Here is a 17,928-nt window from a genome sequence, read left to right on the forward strand (position 1 = left end):
AGGGAGGGGTTGCATACCCTGGGACTTCATCCTTCCTCTGAATCTAACTTAGATCAAGCAATTCTTTCCAGGATGACTTGTGTCAAAGGCCATAGTTTGAATGTTAAATCCCATTGGCTATTGTGTTGGACACTTGGTCTCCAGGTGGTGGCACTGTTCTTGACATCTGTGGATCCTTTGGGAGAGTGGGACCTGGCTGGAGGAAGGGGAATCACTAAGGATGTGGGCTTGTAGATTATACAGGTTTCAGGTTCTTTTCTGAGTACCACGCTCCCTGAACCCTAAACATGTGTGAGCCTCTGCATGGTAAACTTCTCCCTGACAGACCAAAGTCCTTCTGAAACCACAACCCTATCCATCTTCGCTGTTAAGTTGCATCTGTCAGTGATGAGAAAGTTGCTGATCCCCCCAGCAGGGTAGGTAAGAAGTATCCCACTGCACCAGCTGCTCACTCAGGATCCCAGGCTTCCAGGAGCAGTGAGGAAGAATTGGCAGAGTTACAATGTATCTGTTGATCGGCAGCCTGACTCAGAAGTAAAGTTCTGAATGAGGGAATCTGACAGGCAGCCAGCATCACACTCGGGAACATGATCTCTGTGCCTGGAACTGAAGTCAACCTGGAAACCCACACCCTCAAGTATGCAGTCAGACATCCTTGAGGTCCTGGGTAGGGATATGCCTTGTAATGGTGCGGCCTGAGGAGTTCACCTCCCCAGAACTTATGTAAAAAATGGGGCACAGTGGCGAGCACCTGTGATCCCAGCCATGTGAGTTGGGAAGAAGAGACATGTGACCCTGGAAGCTGCTGGCCTGGCCTTGTTGGTGAAGTTCCAGGCCAGTAAGAGACTGACTCCATCTCAAACAAAAGATGGAAGGATGACACCTCTGGCCTCCATGTGCACTGTTTGTTCACACATACACACAAGCACATATGCACATACACTCATGCACACATACATGCACACATATACACACATGCACACACACATATACTGTGCTACAGCTGCCATAAGGCCTTATTATGAATACATATAATATTTTAAGAATATCTCGACAGAAAATAGCTACCTTTAAGTATCATGAAGCTAGGGACATGGCCTTTCTCACCCTCCCTTGCACCTAACACCACGCTCAGTCTGTGGGCTAGACAGGATCAAACTTATCAGCATCCTGTCAGGATGAGAGACCTGTAGGTAAATGGTATGGAGGAGGGGCTCACACGGCTGCAGCCCTTCCTAAGCATTTGTAGGCATTGGGGTTGCTGAAAAGGGAGGGACTTTTTCTCCCCAGTGATTGTAACTGTGGGTAAGAAGCCCATGCTTCCAAAAGCAACCCTAATGAGAGAGAGAGAGAGAAAGAGAGACAGAGAGAGAGAGACAGAGAGGCAGAGGCAGGGATAGAACAGAGGGAGAGAGGGAGGGAGAGGGGAGGAAAGACCAACTAAGCCAGAAGAGGAACATCAGGTGCAGGACAGGGTGGTGGGATGAATGAGATAAAAATGTATGTAAATACAAAACACTACAATCAAACCCATTACTAAGAATATTTAACATATGTTAATGAAATAAATCTTTAAAAAAGAAAGTTTCAACTTTACATTTACAGCGGCTAGATTTTCATGGTTTCTCAAACTACATCTTCACAAAGACCAGTGTTTGTGTGTGGGGGGGGAGGGGGGTGGCTGAGGTTTTGTCCATTTGTGGTCTTAAAATCTTGCTCAAATTTCCACCTGCTGTGAGGTCTGAGACCGAATACTGGCTTGTGTCACTATTGCTGTTTAACAAGCTACCTGGAACCCCAGAGTGCACACAGCCCTTTTGACTGTGTGGGGAGTGAGTGGGTAATGGCTCTAGTCTGGCTCGGGCTTGCAGGTTAGGATGACGGACAGACAGGGACGAGAGTCTGTCATCAGGGGATGCTCCTTCAATGTCTGCCTCTCTGCGCTCGCTCTCTCTCTCTCTCTCTCTCTCTCTCTCTCTCTCTCTCTCTCTCTCTCTCTCTCCTACTCGGAACTATCTACTGAATACTTGCATGTGACTGGCCTAGAGGCATACTTCTGCTCTGTGTGGTGGCCCAGCCAGTTAGACTATGACCATGGTTCACTAAAGGCATGGGTCCCAGTGGGGTCAGCAAAGACTCTGTTACTGCTTGAGGTCATTTCTCCCCTGCTCTGTGTCAGGACAGACAGGAGTTTGCTGGGATTGAAAGAGAAGACATGAATCTCACCTATCACTGGAAGGATAGCGTGTGGAGCTGTGGAGTGAGGACATTGTTGCTGTCATCTTGGAACAAGCCATCTATTGTGGTTTGCATAAGTTTGGTGTAGGAAGTGACACTATTAGGAGGAGTTGCCTTGTTAGAGTCAGTGTGGCCTTGTTGAAGGAACTGTGTCACTGTGGGCGTGGGCTTGGAGACCTTCCTCTTAGCCACTTGGGAGCCAGTCTTTCTGTTTGCCTCTCAGCTCCTTCTGTACTATGCCTGCCTGGATGCTGCCATGCTCCTGCCTTGATAATGGACTGAACCTCTGAACCTGTAAGCCAGACCCAGTTAAATATTATCCTTTATAAGAGTTGCCTTGGGCCTGATGTCTGTTCACAGCAGTAAACCCAAACTAAAATACCAGCTGCCATGATATCTGGAGCATGCCTGAGTGTGGGCAGGGTGGGCCTACCTCTGTCAGAATTGCTGCAAGGTAGACTCTACTGGGGAAGCATCGTTCCCTTGGGGATCTTCTTAGAGGCTGACCAGCTTGGAGTTATCATACATATACTCATGCATGTGCATGCATTCATGCATGCAATGCACACACACACACACTTCTTGGAGGCCAGCAGATAAAAGGGTTGATAAATTATTATTCAGAGGATGGAGACACATTACAACTGGTGGATGACAGACAGGAGAGAGCAGATGTGCTTGCCCCATGCTGATTTGCCCGGCTTCCAGGTGACTCCTTATGTATGCAGTGCATAAGAACCACAGGATTAAAGGCCACTGAGCTACAGCCCGTTATAACCTGACTCAGGCCAAATACACACTGAGCTGCCAGGCCACCAGGCATTGATAAAATGTTCATGGAAGACACAACAGCCAGCAGATGAGTGTCAGAATGAACAGGAAGTCACTACAGGTGGCAAGACTCATAGAGCACAGTACTCTGGGCTCCGTGGGTGACTAGGTGGCCTCTGCCTGGAGGTTCAGAGCCACGTGAAGGCCAGGCTGCAGCTCGAGCATAGGTCACAAAGGAGACCACATCCATCATAGCAGCTAAAATACAGCCAGGGCCTGACCTACTGAGGTCCCCAGGGCTGGAAGTCCAGGTAATGAAACAACAGGGCTACTGGCAATAGCTTCTTTAAAGGTTCTGGGCAAGAGGAAATAGGTAGACTAAAGGCATAAAACAAGGCAGGAAAGAAAGAACAAAAGGGGGATTAGAGAGGGGAAGGGAGGGGAAGAGAAGGGAGGGAAGAGAAAAGAGAGGAAAACTTGTGTAACAGGTAAATGGGTGCCAGGTTTTCTCCACTGTCTGCCACTTCACTTCACCTTGCTCCAACTGTCTTGGGTCCGTCACCACCACCCAATGACCCATGCCCCTCCTCCCAATGCGCCTACCTTTTTCTTGGTTCTTCTTCTCTCCCATTCGTCACTCTTTCACATGAGAAGTGGAAGTCCCTTCATCCCTCACTCTGTAGAGACCCAGTGCGAGCGAGCATGAGCCCACAGTGCTGGAGAGAGCTGCAACAGCTTGCCGATTGCTTGCTGAATGCCTCAGCCCACTAAGCCTTGGCTCTGCGATAAATCTCTGGCCTTTTTGAGGATGGTTTCACTGTTCTCAGATGAATGGAGCGATGAGAAGTGATGTTGTTTGGATGAGGAAAACTGTGATTGGGTCAGACGTGACAAATGTGGAGGCCGAAAGCACATGGCAGGAAGTGCATGGTCAGAGGACTTGGAAGACTTTAAGGCACTGTGTTCATTATTTTCTTTTATTTGGCTTGTGGTCTCAGGAAACACTGCCCACCACTGCAGGGAAGGTTCACTCACATCTGGATGGTTCAGACAAGCAGAGACTAGCAAGGAAGCCAGGCTGGTTTATTGCCTTCAAACCTCCCAAACCCTGCGCAGAGACCCACTTCCTTTGACTAGAAGCCACCTCCCAGAATTTACACATCTTCCCCAAACTTACCACTGGCCAGGAACACGGTGTTCCAGCACGTAAGCTAATAGGGACATGTCAGTCAGATCCTTCCTGGGACCCTCTGGCATCTGTAGATAAGACTGGGGCCCCAGAGAGGTGGGAAATATGTGTGGGAGAAAGAACACATTTATAAGCTCAAGGAAACACTTTAAATCCCCGTGCAAGCATGGTCCAAGTTTATAGAACTGTCTGAAAGAAAGCTTTAAAGCTCCTAAGATTTAGCTATGTAAAAGCACGGCTCCTCCCTAGGTTCACTTATAAATGTAACTCTGTCCAAATTAAAATACCAAAAGGTCTGTTTTGAGACACAGGCAGCAACAGGAAAATACCAGAGGGAAAAGTTAATGTTAGCCATACCTCCTGCCTAGGGAAGCCTAGAAAAATTCCAAGTAGAATGTAAATGTTATACCTGAATACTAGAGAAAAATATGAGAGTGATTATATCATTACCTTCCTATGTGGAACAAACCTAGACACCCTCAAAGAAAAGGCTAGATGAAAATTAGAGTCTGTGTGATGTCTCTGTGGGTAAAGTGCTCAGGAGGGAAACCACTTCCCAAAAATTGTCTGACCTCCGCCACAGACATGATATAGTACACATGTGCCCAAACTCACATAGACACAGACATACACTCACATAGACACACACACTCACACTGATACACTCACAGACACACACTCAGACACACACACTCACACTGAAAAACCCACAGACACACATAGACATATATAATCACATAGACACACATAGAAATACACACACACACACATAGAAACATGCACACAGACACATAGACATACACACTCACATAGACATACATACACACTCATGTAGACACACACACTCAGACACGTAGACACACATATAATATTAACTAAAATTAATTGATTTTTAAAAATAAATTAGAGTTAAAATTTTTTATACTTCTTTAAGTAGGCTGCAGAAATGGCTCAGTGGTTAAGCACACTGCCGATGTGGAGGGAAGCATCCATAAGAAGCTGTGTGAGCTAAAGCTCTGCCGACGCGGAGAGCAGCATCCATCCTTCACCACTGAGCTTGTCCTTTGACTCCGTGCTGTCCCCTTCCACGAGTAACTGAGACACGCAGACAACGTATCCTAGAATGTCATTACTAATTTAAAAACGTCTGCTCCATGGAAGACCTTGGGAAGAGAATGAAAACCAATCTCAGAAAATAGGATAGATGTCTGACATTCAAAATGCACAAAGAATACATAAAGGTCAAGTTCAAGCAAGCCTGATGTATGGGGGTGAGGGATCTGAAAAGTGACCTCCCCGTAGAGGTGACATGGCCACTGAGAGGATACATACCATCCAGCAGCGTCAGGGAGTTGTAACTTAAAGGGCAAAACGTCAACAAAAAGTCAAAGCACAAACAGATGCTGTGAAGATGCTAAGTAGTGTCTCCTTCATTGTCATGGAAGACAAGGGCACAGACACTAATGGAGGAGAGATGATGCAAGCACTTCTAACCGCTTGCTAAATACAGAGGACCCTAGCTCACTTCCCAGCACCCATATCAGCCTGCTTACAGTGGCTGGTAACTCCAGCTCCAGGGTCTCTGAACCCCCTTCTGGTCTCCAAGGGTACCTTCACTCACATGCACATACCCACACATGGATACACATACATATGCATAAAAAACAAACCTTTTAAAACTTGGGGTAACAGAAAGATGGCTCAGTGGTTACGAACACTGGCTGCTCTGGCAGAGACCCTGAATTCAGTTCCCAGCATCCTGATGGCAGCACACAACCATCTATGTCTGTAACTCTGGTTCTAGGGGATCGGATGCCCCTTTGTGGTCTACACAGGCTCCTGTATAATAGGTTGTGAGCATTCGCCCACATAGGTGTATAAATTTAAAATTTAAAATATATCTTTAAGAATTCTTTGCTAAATGTGTTGGTGAATTCTCAGAATGAGCAAAGGGTAAAGCAAGCTACCTTGGGGGGGGGCAACGGAGGGGCACTGTCACCTAACCGTGACCACAAGGTCGTGGGGGACAATGGGAGGACACTGTCACCTAACTGTGAGGACATGCTGTGTAAGTTCAAAATACTCAGACAGATACCAATGGAAAACGGTGTGTTTTGTTCCTTGTAAATGGGGGGGGGGGTGGTGGTGGTGTCATGTTGATACCAAGATTATGCTTTCCATACCTCGTTATCTTTCATTCCATATTTAATGTCTACTTCATGATCACAAAGAAAAATTACAAGTTGTATTAGTCAGGATTCTCTGAAGGAACAGAACTTACGGGATATACACATGGAGACTTTACAGTGGCTCACAGGCTCTGGTCCGAGAAGACAGTCCTTTGGCTGTCTCCCAAAGGAAAGGACAAGGATCCAGTAGTTTCTCAGGCTGCAAGACTGGACATCTCAGCAGCCCCAGCCTGGCTCCTGGAGTCCCAGAGATATCTTAGAGAGCTGCAAGCTGTCAGTTTACATTGGAATCATGAAGAAGTGGGTTTCTGTAGCAGTGAAGGAGAATTTATCAGGATAGATGAGCTTTCCAGTGAGAGTGGGGGCAAGCCAGCAGAAAGCACAGGCTTCATGCTTCCATGTTATTTTATGTGGGGTGCCATTAGAAGCTAGGACCTAGTTTTAGGGTTGGTATTTCCCACCTCAAGTGATCCAATTAAGAAAATCACATATTTGCCCAGCTACTTGGGTTTTAGTTAATTACAGATGTAGTCATGTTGACAACCAAGATTAGCCAAGTTTTATTTTTTTTTAACATCCAAAGAATTTCCTTCAATACAAATTTTAAGACTTACTTTTATTATTTTTAGTTGTGGAGATATATATATGGGGGAGGGTATGTGCATGTGAGTGCAGTAACCACAGTGGCCAGAAGGGGGGCATGAGAGCCTGTGGAGATGTGGTTGTAAGAGGTTATAAGCTGCCCTGTGTGGGCGCTTGAAACTGGCCTGTCTTCTGCAAGACTAGTAAGCTCTCGTAACCACTGAGCCATGTCTCTGACTACCGAGGATGCATTTTAAAGGTAAAAACTGTTAGGCTGGCGGTGAGGTAACCCAGCAGATAAAGGTGCTTGCTGCCAAGTCTTACAACCTGGGTTCAATTCCCATACTTCACATGTCGGAAGGAGAGAACTATTTCCCACCAGCTGAACTCTTGCCCTCCATATGTGAGCTGTGGCACGCGCACATAAGCAGCCCATAAATAAATGTAAATTGTAGAGGAAGCCAATGGGTGCTGACAGTAAAGATTTTAAAAGGCTTTCTTCAAGAGGTCTGTATTAGGGGAGGTAGCTTTAGCAAGCCTTTCCTTCACAGGCTATTGGGTAGAACTGGCATATGCGGTGTCTGCTTAAGCTTACAGTGTCAGTCATTGATGCACAGGGCAGCTTAGCCTCTGGCTCATCTTTGGGGCTGAGAGAAGCCTGGGACTTGGTAGGTGTCTGGATCAAGATGAGGGAGCCAAATTATCCAGCCGGCTAAGACAGGGGAGTGACTGTTGACTGGATTAATTAAGGGACACCGTACTGATCGGTGAAGCCCGTTCCACCTTGCTGGATTGTGTGGAATAACAGGTCCTGTCAGAACTCTCACTGGGTTAACCATGTGTCCAGAGGAAGGTGTGTGGAACAGTCAGGGAGACAGAGTCAAAGCTACTATGTAGCCTGTGTGTTGACAATGGTATGAAGCCTTGCAGCTGTCAGTCACAGTGGAAGCAAGACTCCAGAAGAGCAGACAATGTGGCTCAGTTGTAAGCTTGACTGCCTAGCACACAGGAGATCCTGGGTTCAGTCTCCCAGGACTGAGCATTGAGGTATGGTGTTGTGCAGCTGTAATTAAGCACCAATGAGGCAGATAGACAAGAAGAAGGACAGGAGGGTCAGTTCAAAGTTGTCCTTGACTACATAGTAGGTTCAAAGCCAGCCCTGGCTACATGAGACCTCGTCTTACAACATAACAAAGCAAAGAAGATTTAGAGGAGCTTGTATTGGCTGCTTTTCCTGTAACTGACTAAACCTCTGACAAGGAACAACTGAGGGAGGAGGGACTTGTTTCTGCTCACGTTCAGAGAACGCATTGCGACGGGGGGGGGGGGGGGGGGGGGGGGCGGCTGCAGTTGCCTGGGTGTTTGCTCACATCTCAGAGCAGGAAGGAGAGAATTCAGAGTGCTGGTCCTCACCGTTCTCTTTCTAGAGCAAGACCCTCTTCCACATTCAGGAAGGTCTTCCCCCTCATTTAATCGCCTCTGAAAATGCCCTCAACCCCTCACCCAAAAGGTGTGGCTTCCTAAGCCCCGGATGTTCTTAAACCAGACAAGTCTGACACCGGCTTTTCAAGTCTTCAACTCCAAAAGGGAAATTCTAGCTTTCCTACTAGACAAGATGACCTTCTAAGTGCCCTTCCCCTGAACACTTCACTTCCTGTTCTGTTACATCTCCACTTCAAAAGGCATTCGAGACAGAGCTTTCGCGATAGATACCTCCTGAGACTTCAACAAAGCCTACTGCTGACATTCAGCCCGCAGTGTAATGGCTTCCCACATCCCATTAGTTAATTGAAACCCACAATAAGAAGTAAGAGTGAAGCTGGCTTTTATGCAATCCAATCTGCAACATAGTAACTGAGCTACAGAGCCATCCAGGAAACCCCTGCGGGTGTGGGCTGGCCGAGCTGGGGGTCTGGGAGCTACATAGTGAAGTAGCTGGGATGCCATTGTCTAGGACAGGCTGGGAACTCATCCCTGTTAGAGTGTTATAGTAGTTAATCTCTTTGTTTGGATACTGACGAGTCTAAAGACAGAGTCACAGCTCTGGTACCGCAGCATCCTCTTTGTTCAGGCTTCTTGTGTTCAGAGTTGGTTTTTGACATTGATTTGCAGTTTCCCTGAGCTACTTCTGAAGGAAACAGTGACTAAAGAAATGGATAGCGTGCTGCTTCTTCTTCGGGAAAACACCAGATGGCGGATGTCGCCGATGCAGCGGGAGGACCCAGAAGACCCAGGGGCCCAGGATTAGGGGCTGCGGGGCTCATGGAAGTAAAGCTGAAGACAAGGAGTGGATCCCCATCACCAAGCTGGGCCGCCTGGTTAAGGACATGAAGATCAAGTCCTTGGAGGAGATCTACCTGTTCTCCCTGCCCATTAAGGAGTCTGAGATCATTGACTTCTTCCTGGGTGCATCCCTAAAGGATGAGGTTCTGAAAATCATGCCAGTGCAGAAGCAGACTCGGGCTGGCCAGCGGACCAGGTTTAAGGCTTTCGTCGCTATTGGGGACTACAATGGTCACGTTGGTCTTGGTGTTAAATGCTCCAAGGAGGTTGCCACTGCCATCCGAGGGGCTATCATCTTGGCCAAGCTTTCCATCATCCCTGTGCGGAGAGGCTACTGGGGGAACAAGATTGGCAAGCCCCACACTGTTCCATGCAAGGTGACAGGCCGCTGTGGCTCTGTGCTGGTGCGTTTCATCCCTGCCCCCAGAGGCACTGGCATTGTCTCTGCTCCTGTGCCCAAGAAACTCCTGATGATGGCCAGTATAGATGACTGCTACACTTCAGCCAGAGGCTGCACTGCCACCCTGGGCAACTTTGCCAAGGCCACCTTTGCTGCCATCTCCAAGACTTACAGCTACCTGACCCCCGACCTCTGGAAAGAGACTGTCTTCACCCAGTCTCCTTATCAGGAATTCACTGATCATCTTGTGAAAACCCACACCAGAGTCTCTGTTCAGAGAACCCAGGCTCCAGCTGTGGCTACCACATAAGGATTTTGTACAAGAAAAATAGAAGAATTAAGTCTGCTAAAAAAAAAGAAAGAAAGAAAGAAAAAAGAAAAGAAAGAAAGAAAGAAAGAAGGAAAGGAAAGGAAAGGAAAGGAAAGGAAAGGAAAGGAAAGGAAAGAAAGGGATAGTGTGAGAAAGGTTTGTAGTGTGTGTTTAACTTCTATTTTAAAAAAAAAATGTTCAAATCATTTGGAAGCATTCACCCAGCAGAAATTAGTTGGTATTTTAATAGAACATTGTTTTCTAACAACCGCTGGGGTCCTTAGCACAGGTTCTGGGGATCAGAACAACTCTTAGAGTTGAATGTGGGGTGACTCCTTTACAGACCTGGCTGAAGCCTGATTCCAAGGCTCCATCTACCCCTAAAGCTTGATTCCTTCTGCCCTGGGGTAGCCTGGGGCTCTACACTTAGATTTCCTGTTCCATGGGCATCCCGACTCTGTGAAATACTACAGTGAATTGAGAAAGGAACCCATTAGGTCTCACTGAGGGAAAATAAAGAGTGTAGACTAAAGAGGTGGGATTTTACACTGAAGTTCAAGAAAGAATTTTGTTGTATCCCAAAGGTATTCAGAGCAATTGTGGCTTACCCTGTATGAGGATTCCAGAGCCTGCTTGCTGGCAGGAGGTTAAACCCTCTCCTATCCTGCTCAGCTTTAGTGTCATTTTAACAAAGTAGTCTTTAAAGAGAAGTCCATTGAGGAATTACTTAGATCAGGTTGCCTGTCTTCATGAATTGATGTGCAAGGTCTTTGTCCACTATGGGCAGCACAATTCCCTCTGCAGGCAATACTTGGATGCATGAGAGAGCTAGTCAACCTTATGGCCTCTGAGCAAGCCATCAGGCAGCTTTCTCATAGTTGTGACGATACTTTCTCAGCTGTGAGTGAGTTCCTTCATTAGAGAGGCAACCTTGCTTCCAAATTCCTGAGTTCCTGCTTGACTCCCCTCTGCCAGATCCAAAGGAAAATACATACTCTCAAACCATGGCCGTTGAGCAAAAGCCAGCATTCCTCAGGAGCCTGTGATGCTGGCTCCCTTCTTTAAAAGGAGCCATGCCCTTTATCACTGGCAGAAGGGACACACGGCAATCCATGGTGCCTGTCAGGATATCAGAGCATGTGTTGGCTCCTCAGCATCACAGTACCCGTTGCACACATTTCAAAGCCTATGCTGACATCATGGCTATTCTGCCAGCTCAGGAGTCCTCTCCCTGGCTTCATGGCCTCCTTATAATTCTGCTATTCCTGTAGTCTTCCTTTTTGCTCTTTCTGGGTCTTCTCTTTTGCCCATATTCTGTCTTCATCTCTTGCTCTCCCTTGCCCCTCTTCCCTTCTCTCTTTCTACTCTGCTCTTGCTTGTCTCTTGTCCAGGTCCAGTCTGCTCTGAGTCCTTCCCTGCTCTGGACTCTTCCAAGTACCTCTGGCTGCTCTCTCCCTCATATCTACAACAAAACTCTTCCCCTTAACCAGACCGTCGAACAGACATGTCTCCATTTTATTCACCCTTGAGGTAGACGGTGACCTGTACAAGTGAATAGTGTTTCCTTTGGTTTAATTGACTTTAACGAGAGAGCTTTGTCACAGCTGTCTAGTCTAACAGACATTAGACTAGAGCACCAGCATTCCTCATTTATTGAGTTTTGGAAGATTAGACTAAACTCTAGCTGAGGGATAAGGTGTCCAAGTATGGAAGGCAGAATTCAAATAGCTGAGAATCAAGAGTGATTTGCTTGAATTTTTAGAGCTTCATCCTTTTCACTCTATGACAGAAGTCTTCTCAAAAAAAAAAAATATATATATATATATTTAAGCTGCAGAGAGAGGGGCATAGCTCAGTCGGTAAAGTGCTTGTTGTATACGCTTGAGAACCCTCCCCCTCCTGCTCAGTCCCTAAAACCCTCCTTTAAAAGCCAGGCATGGTGATACATACATATAACCCCAGTGCTGGGGAGGAGACAGGTTCCCTGGACAGACAGCCTCACCGAGTCTGAGGGCTAGAGACCGGTGAGAAGTCCTGTGTCAAGAAAACAAAATGGCGGTCAAGAACACTGTGGTGTCTGCTCAGCCTCCATCATAAAGATGGCTGACAGGTCTGCCTCTGGCCTTACTCAACTTCCATCAGTGGGTAAGAGCACACTTTGTCCTGCTTAGTTTACCTTGTCCTGCTTTGTTTTCGCCAGAAACTTTCAGATAGAAACAAAAGAGGAAAGTTGAAAGGTCGGTTGGTGTAGGAGTTTGCCCCACAAATCTGCCTGCCTTGCTCAGCACTGGCAATCAGAGCCCATTTCCTTTCTCCAGTGTGAGGACATCCAGTTTCCCAGCGTCATTTATTGAAGAGGTTGTCCTTTTTCCAGTGGGTATTCTTGGCCCCGTTGTTGTTGTTGTTGTTTTCAAGACAGGGTTTCTCTGTATAGCCCTGGCTGTCCTGGAACTCACTTGGTAGACCAGGCTGGCCTCGAATTCAGAAATCCTCCTGCCTCTGCCTCCCAAGTGCTAGGATTAAAGGCATGCGCCACCACCACCTGGATGTTGTTGTTTTTTTTAAAAACAAACAAACAAACAAACAAACCTTCAGTTGGCTGTAAATGCGTGTGGTTCCTTTCCAATCTCTCCGCTCTGTTGGCTTGCATGTCTGTTTTTAAGCCAGAAATATGAGGTTTTCGCTGCTATGCGGCTTTATAGCGATTGCAAACTCAAGTACTGTGGTGCCTCCAGCTTGGCTCTTGTGCTCAAGGTTGCTTTGGCTGCTGAGCATCTGCTGTGGTTCCATATAAATATTAAAAGAGATTTTTTTCCCCAGTTCTGTAAAGATTTACAAATAAGCAGTATAGAAACTAGACTAGCCATTTTGTGAATGAACACATAGCTCACTGGGGAAGCCAGGCTTGAGTCCCCAGTGCCTCTGGAACAACACTCGGGCTTTCCCCTCTGGCTTTCCTCACTCTTAGCCTTCAAATCCACACAACAAGATGCATGCTTGAGGGGAATGGTTGAAAATAGAGCATCAGTATGGGCGCTCTAGGGTCCCTCCTGTAAGATACCCTGACAAAAGCCAGCTTAGGTGACAAAAGAGATTATTTGCCTTAAATGTCACCTTGCACTGTTGAGAGAAGTCAGGGCAGGAACTTCAAGGCAGCATTACCTCTAACCTTGAAAGCCCCTCAGAGCCAAGGGCAGGCCTGGGGAAAAGATGCTTAATGTTCAGCTAGCTTTCTTCTACAGCCCACGACCACCTGCTCAGGAAATGTTGCCACCCACAGTGGTCTGGATGCTCCTACATCAATTAACAATCAAGACAATCCACCAGAGATGTGTCCACAGGCCACCCGGATCTGGGTTCAACTGAGATTTCCTTCTCAGGCAACTCTAGCCTGTGTTGAGCCAACAGAGCTAACCAACACAATTTTTTTTAACTGAAATCACCTAGCCTTAAAACTAAAAATTATTTTAAGTACCATCTTAGCTAACACAGTTCCAAAGGGTATCTGCTGCCGTCAAGCCCTGCAGGTCACTTGCTTGGTGCTCCTCTGAGCCAGGGAAAGGGACGTGACCAGTCTTGGCATTCTGGTAGTGATCCTGCCTCACCAAGCAGCTAGCAATAGGACTTTGGCTAGCTGCTTCATTCTCATGTATGTGGGCATCCAGTTTTCCCAGCATCTGAGGAAGATAGGATATGTGAGGTGCCCTCACATCCCTGTGTATTAGCATAGATAAGGACGCTGGAAAGAACTAAGGGACTTAACCAGTGTCGGGTGGCCATGGGCAAGGACTTAAGCCTGTGTTTCAGACAAGAAACCTCTTCCCATCCATCTGTCTGCACGAGACTGGCATCTCTGAAGCCTCTGTGGTTCGACCAAGACTGCTACCCAGCTGGGTAAAGAGAAGGCTTTGGGTGTTCATTTCGATCAATATTGACTTTGCATTTCCTGTCTGTCAAGCTCCTGGTTAAATGGTGGCAATGCATGCGGTCCATTTCCAAGGCATTCATTCCGTCATGGCCTGGAACAGGTGAGGGTTGTTTAGAAACAAGAGGGATAAGAGGGTGAAGGAGGACGAGGGAGAGAGAAGGATATCATGAGAAGTGTGGTTGTGGGATAGGAAAGGATAGTCCCGTTGGACACTGATTTGCTGGCTCTGCACCTGGGCAAGGTGTTGAGTCATCTGGCCTCTGGTTTTCTCACCCATTAACAAATTGCCCTTGCAGGTTTGTTTGACAGGAGTATAAGAAACATTGGGAATAAATGCATAAATAAAGAAAAAGTGTAAAAGTTCCAGCCAGTTCCTGGCACATGTTGGCACATGGGATGGCTGTCCTGGAAGAGTTGGTTGCACTGAATCCTCAGGCAAGGCCTGGTCCTTCTAGAAAGAAAAGACAATCTGTCATTATTCTGCCTCTTCACCCTTGGGAGGGCCTTGGCCTTTGATTTTGATGAAAGTCACACCTAAATGTGCAGTGAGGTCTCTCTGTGCCTCACCCATCAGTCCTTGCCACAGCTTTCAGTGTGGCCTCCAGAAGCCATTTCTGTTATGACCTCTTGGTATCTGTCTGCACTGCTGAGCTACCAGCCCCTCCTCCTCAAGTTCCCCATCTCACTCCCCAGCCCTGAGGTGGGAGGTTGGAACTTCCTCTGCAGTAAGGAGCCAGGGACAGTGTCTCCTAACAGGCAGCTGGGTTTGTAGTGAGCTAACAAACCTTTACCTAAGGACTTTTGCCTTGAGGCAGGAACTTACTCTGAACTAGCCTAGGCTGCCATAGTTCTGAGCCACACTGTATATGGAGCAAGTGCAGCAGGAATCATGAAGCTTTGCGTTTGAGTAGTACACACGCATGCACACGAACACACACACATGCATGCACACATTTACACACATGCACACATATACACACATGCACACAAACACATACACACATGCATGCATTCACACAGGCATGCACACGCACATGCACACAAACACATACATGCATGCACACATACACACCCATGCACATGAACACATGAATGCACACATATACATGCATGCACACATATACACACATGCACACAAACACACACACACATGCACACACACACAATGATTTCTGTCCAAGAGAGAATTATGTATGGCCTCCAACCAGAAAAATCAGTGGTCCCTGAGGCTCCTGGGTGCTGACTGGGTCTCTGATCGCAGGAGCTTGGGTCTAGATGTTCAACAAATTAATGTTTTGCTGAAGATGGGAAATGTAAAAAGAGCAGATTTCAGGCTGGACAGAGAGCTCAGCCTGTGAAGTGTTTTCTGAGCAAGCGTGAGGACTTCACTGAAGTCCTCCAGAGTCCACATAAAAAGTTCATCATGGTAGAAAATGCTTATAATCACAGCACTGGTAAGAGGCGACAGGAAGAGCTGACTGATCTCTAGGCCAGTGAGAATCCCTGTCTCAAAAGACAAGGTGGGTAAAGACTGAGGCAGGACACCTGAGGTTGAGCCTCTATAAACAAAGCCCCCCTCCCTCTCTCTAACACACACACACACACACAAAACTTCAAAAAGAAAAAAAAAAGTTTTTCAGATAGAACTGAAAGAACTCTAAAGGACAAAAAATGTCCAATGAACCTTTTCAGTCTAGTGCAGAGTGACCTCAACATCAACTGGTCCCATCCTCCAGGAGATCAAGGATAAGGCAGGATTCTGGACTCACAGCAACAGTGAGGTGGATGGAGCTGTGGCTTCTTCCCCAGAGGAGGCACATCATGATTCACAGTGCACAGGACTGAATCCATAGTGAGGGCACTTGCCAGTTATTGCTAACATTTGGGAACGGGAGGTGGGGTGAGTAAGACTCGAGAATTCAGGTAGATCCAGCTTAATTATCTTTAAAATAGAAGGAGGTAGTCAAGGAAAGATCCAGAAGAGAAAAAAGCAGAGAAGGATGGCAGGAGAGACCATCTGTGAGAAAGGCACTTGACTTTCCCAGGCGTCTGTAAGGCAGAGGGGATGGAGAAAGGAACACATTCAAGGGTGCAGACCATCTTTGAAATCTGGGAGCAGACCCAGGAAGAATGTGGGGACCTCAGTCCTACAAACGCCAAAGGTTTGCATTCTGCCAAGAGCCTGAATGAGTGGAAAATACATTGCTCCTCAGAGCATCCTCAAATGGGAGGAGCCTGCCCACATCCTGATGATGGTGCGGACAGATCTGTGTGGGACTCCAGAACGAGCCACAGAACCAAAGAAGAAGAAATGTGTGCTGATTTCCAGGCAGCACTGATGCTCAGATGTTACAGCAGCAACAGACAACTAACAAGATATCTAAAGAGACAGACTTGGACCGGTACCAACCAAACCTATAAATGGAAATTACAATGATTGACACCTAAGATCCACTGAGCACATTCATATGTAAATTTAGTAAAAAAGAAAAAAAAAAAAGAAAAGACTGTACTTGCCTGGAAAGAAAGTTCATAAATTCTAGGGGATGCTGAAAGATTTACCTAAATGCAGCTCAGAAAGGCAGTATGAAACAAGACACATTGAGCAAACAAACTGGCCAAGATCCTTCATTGCAGAAGAATGAACAAGAGGGTCAGATCTGGCTCAGCAGATAAAGACACTTGCCACCAAGCCTGATAACCTGGGTTCAGTCCCTGAGATCCACAGCGTTGAAGGAGAGAATCAAGTCCCCCGAGGTGTCCTCTGACTTTGTTGTGCACACCTACACACGGGTCCATGTGAACATGTACGTACATGTATGTAGATAAAAATAAATAGTGGAAGGTTGTCTTAGTTCCCATTCTATTGCTGTGAGGAGACATCATGACTAATGCAACGTTTAAAAGAAAACATGTAATCAGGGGCTTGCTTACAGTTTCAGAGCGTTACTCCATAGCCACCATGACAGAGAGTGTGGCAGGCAGACAGGTAGGCATGGCCTAGAGCTGAAGCTAAAGAACTCACTTCTGATCAGTAAGTTGTAGGTAGAAAGGGGTGGGGGCTGGGGCTGGCAAGGGCTTATGAAACCTCAAAGCCTACCCTCAGTGACACACCTCCTCCAACAAGGCCACACTTCCTCCCACTAGGCCACACCTCCTCCCACTAGGCCACTCCTCCTCCAACATGGCCACACCTCTTCCCACTAGGCCACACCCCCTCCCACTAGGCCACACCTCCTCCCGCTAGGCCACTCCTCCTCCAACATGGCCACACCTCCTCCCACTAGGCCACGCCTCCTTAAACTAGGATACATTTCCTCCCACTAGGCCACACCTCCTCCAACAAGGCCATAACCCCTTCAAAAAAGGCAACAGTCTAACAGTGCCCACCATCCAATGCTTTCCAAACAGTTCCACTAACTGGCAACCAAAAATTCAAATATGTGAGTCTGTAAGGGCCATTCTCATTCACACCACCACAGGGGTGGGAAATACAGCGGAACCAATGTGAAGAGTTTACCTGAAAGCCAAAAGTTGAGATTTCAGGGGGAAATTAAATGCTCTGTTTTTGTTTTGCTGTTCAAAAGTAAGTCGTAGGATCTGGAGAAATGCTTAGTGTTTTAAGAGTGTGTCCTACTGAGAACCTGAATTAACCAGCCCCCGGATCCAGGCAGCACGAAACCAATTCCAACTCCATGTCTCCCTCTTCTGGCCTCTGCAGACATTGTACTCATGTAGGCATATACACACATCCTCGTAATTAGAAATAAAAATCTTTTTAAAAAGATAAAGAGTGTGACTGTCCCACTTGGGATCCATCCCATATACAGTTACCAAACTCAGACACTTTTGTGGATGCCAACAAGAGCTTGCTGACGGGAGCCTGATATAGCTGTCTCCTGAGAGGCTCTGCCAATGCCTGACAAATACAGAAGCGGATGCTCACAGCCATCCATTGGACTGAGCACAGGGACCCCAATGGAGGAGCTGGAGAAAGGATTCAAGGAGCTGAAGGGGTTTGCAGCCCCATAGGAGGAA

General features: G+C 47.0%; 1 protein-coding gene and 1 pseudogene across 1 annotated transcript in view; both read left to right on the forward strand.

The window, feature by feature from the left end:
* The window catches only part of Slc35f3 (solute carrier family 35 member F3), a 243,123-nt gene that overhangs the window by 184,359 nt on the left and 40,836 nt on the right, over positions 1 to 17,928 (forward strand). The window lies entirely within an intron of this gene.
* On the forward strand, positions 9,145 to 9,962 carry LOC110300303 (annotated as a pseudogene).

Source organism: Mus caroli, chromosome 8 (genome assembly GCF_900094665.2).
Source record: "Mus caroli chromosome 8, CAROLI_EIJ_v1.1, whole genome shotgun sequence".
NCBI classification, from domain to species: Eukaryota; Metazoa; Chordata; class Mammalia; order Rodentia; family Muridae; genus Mus; species Mus caroli.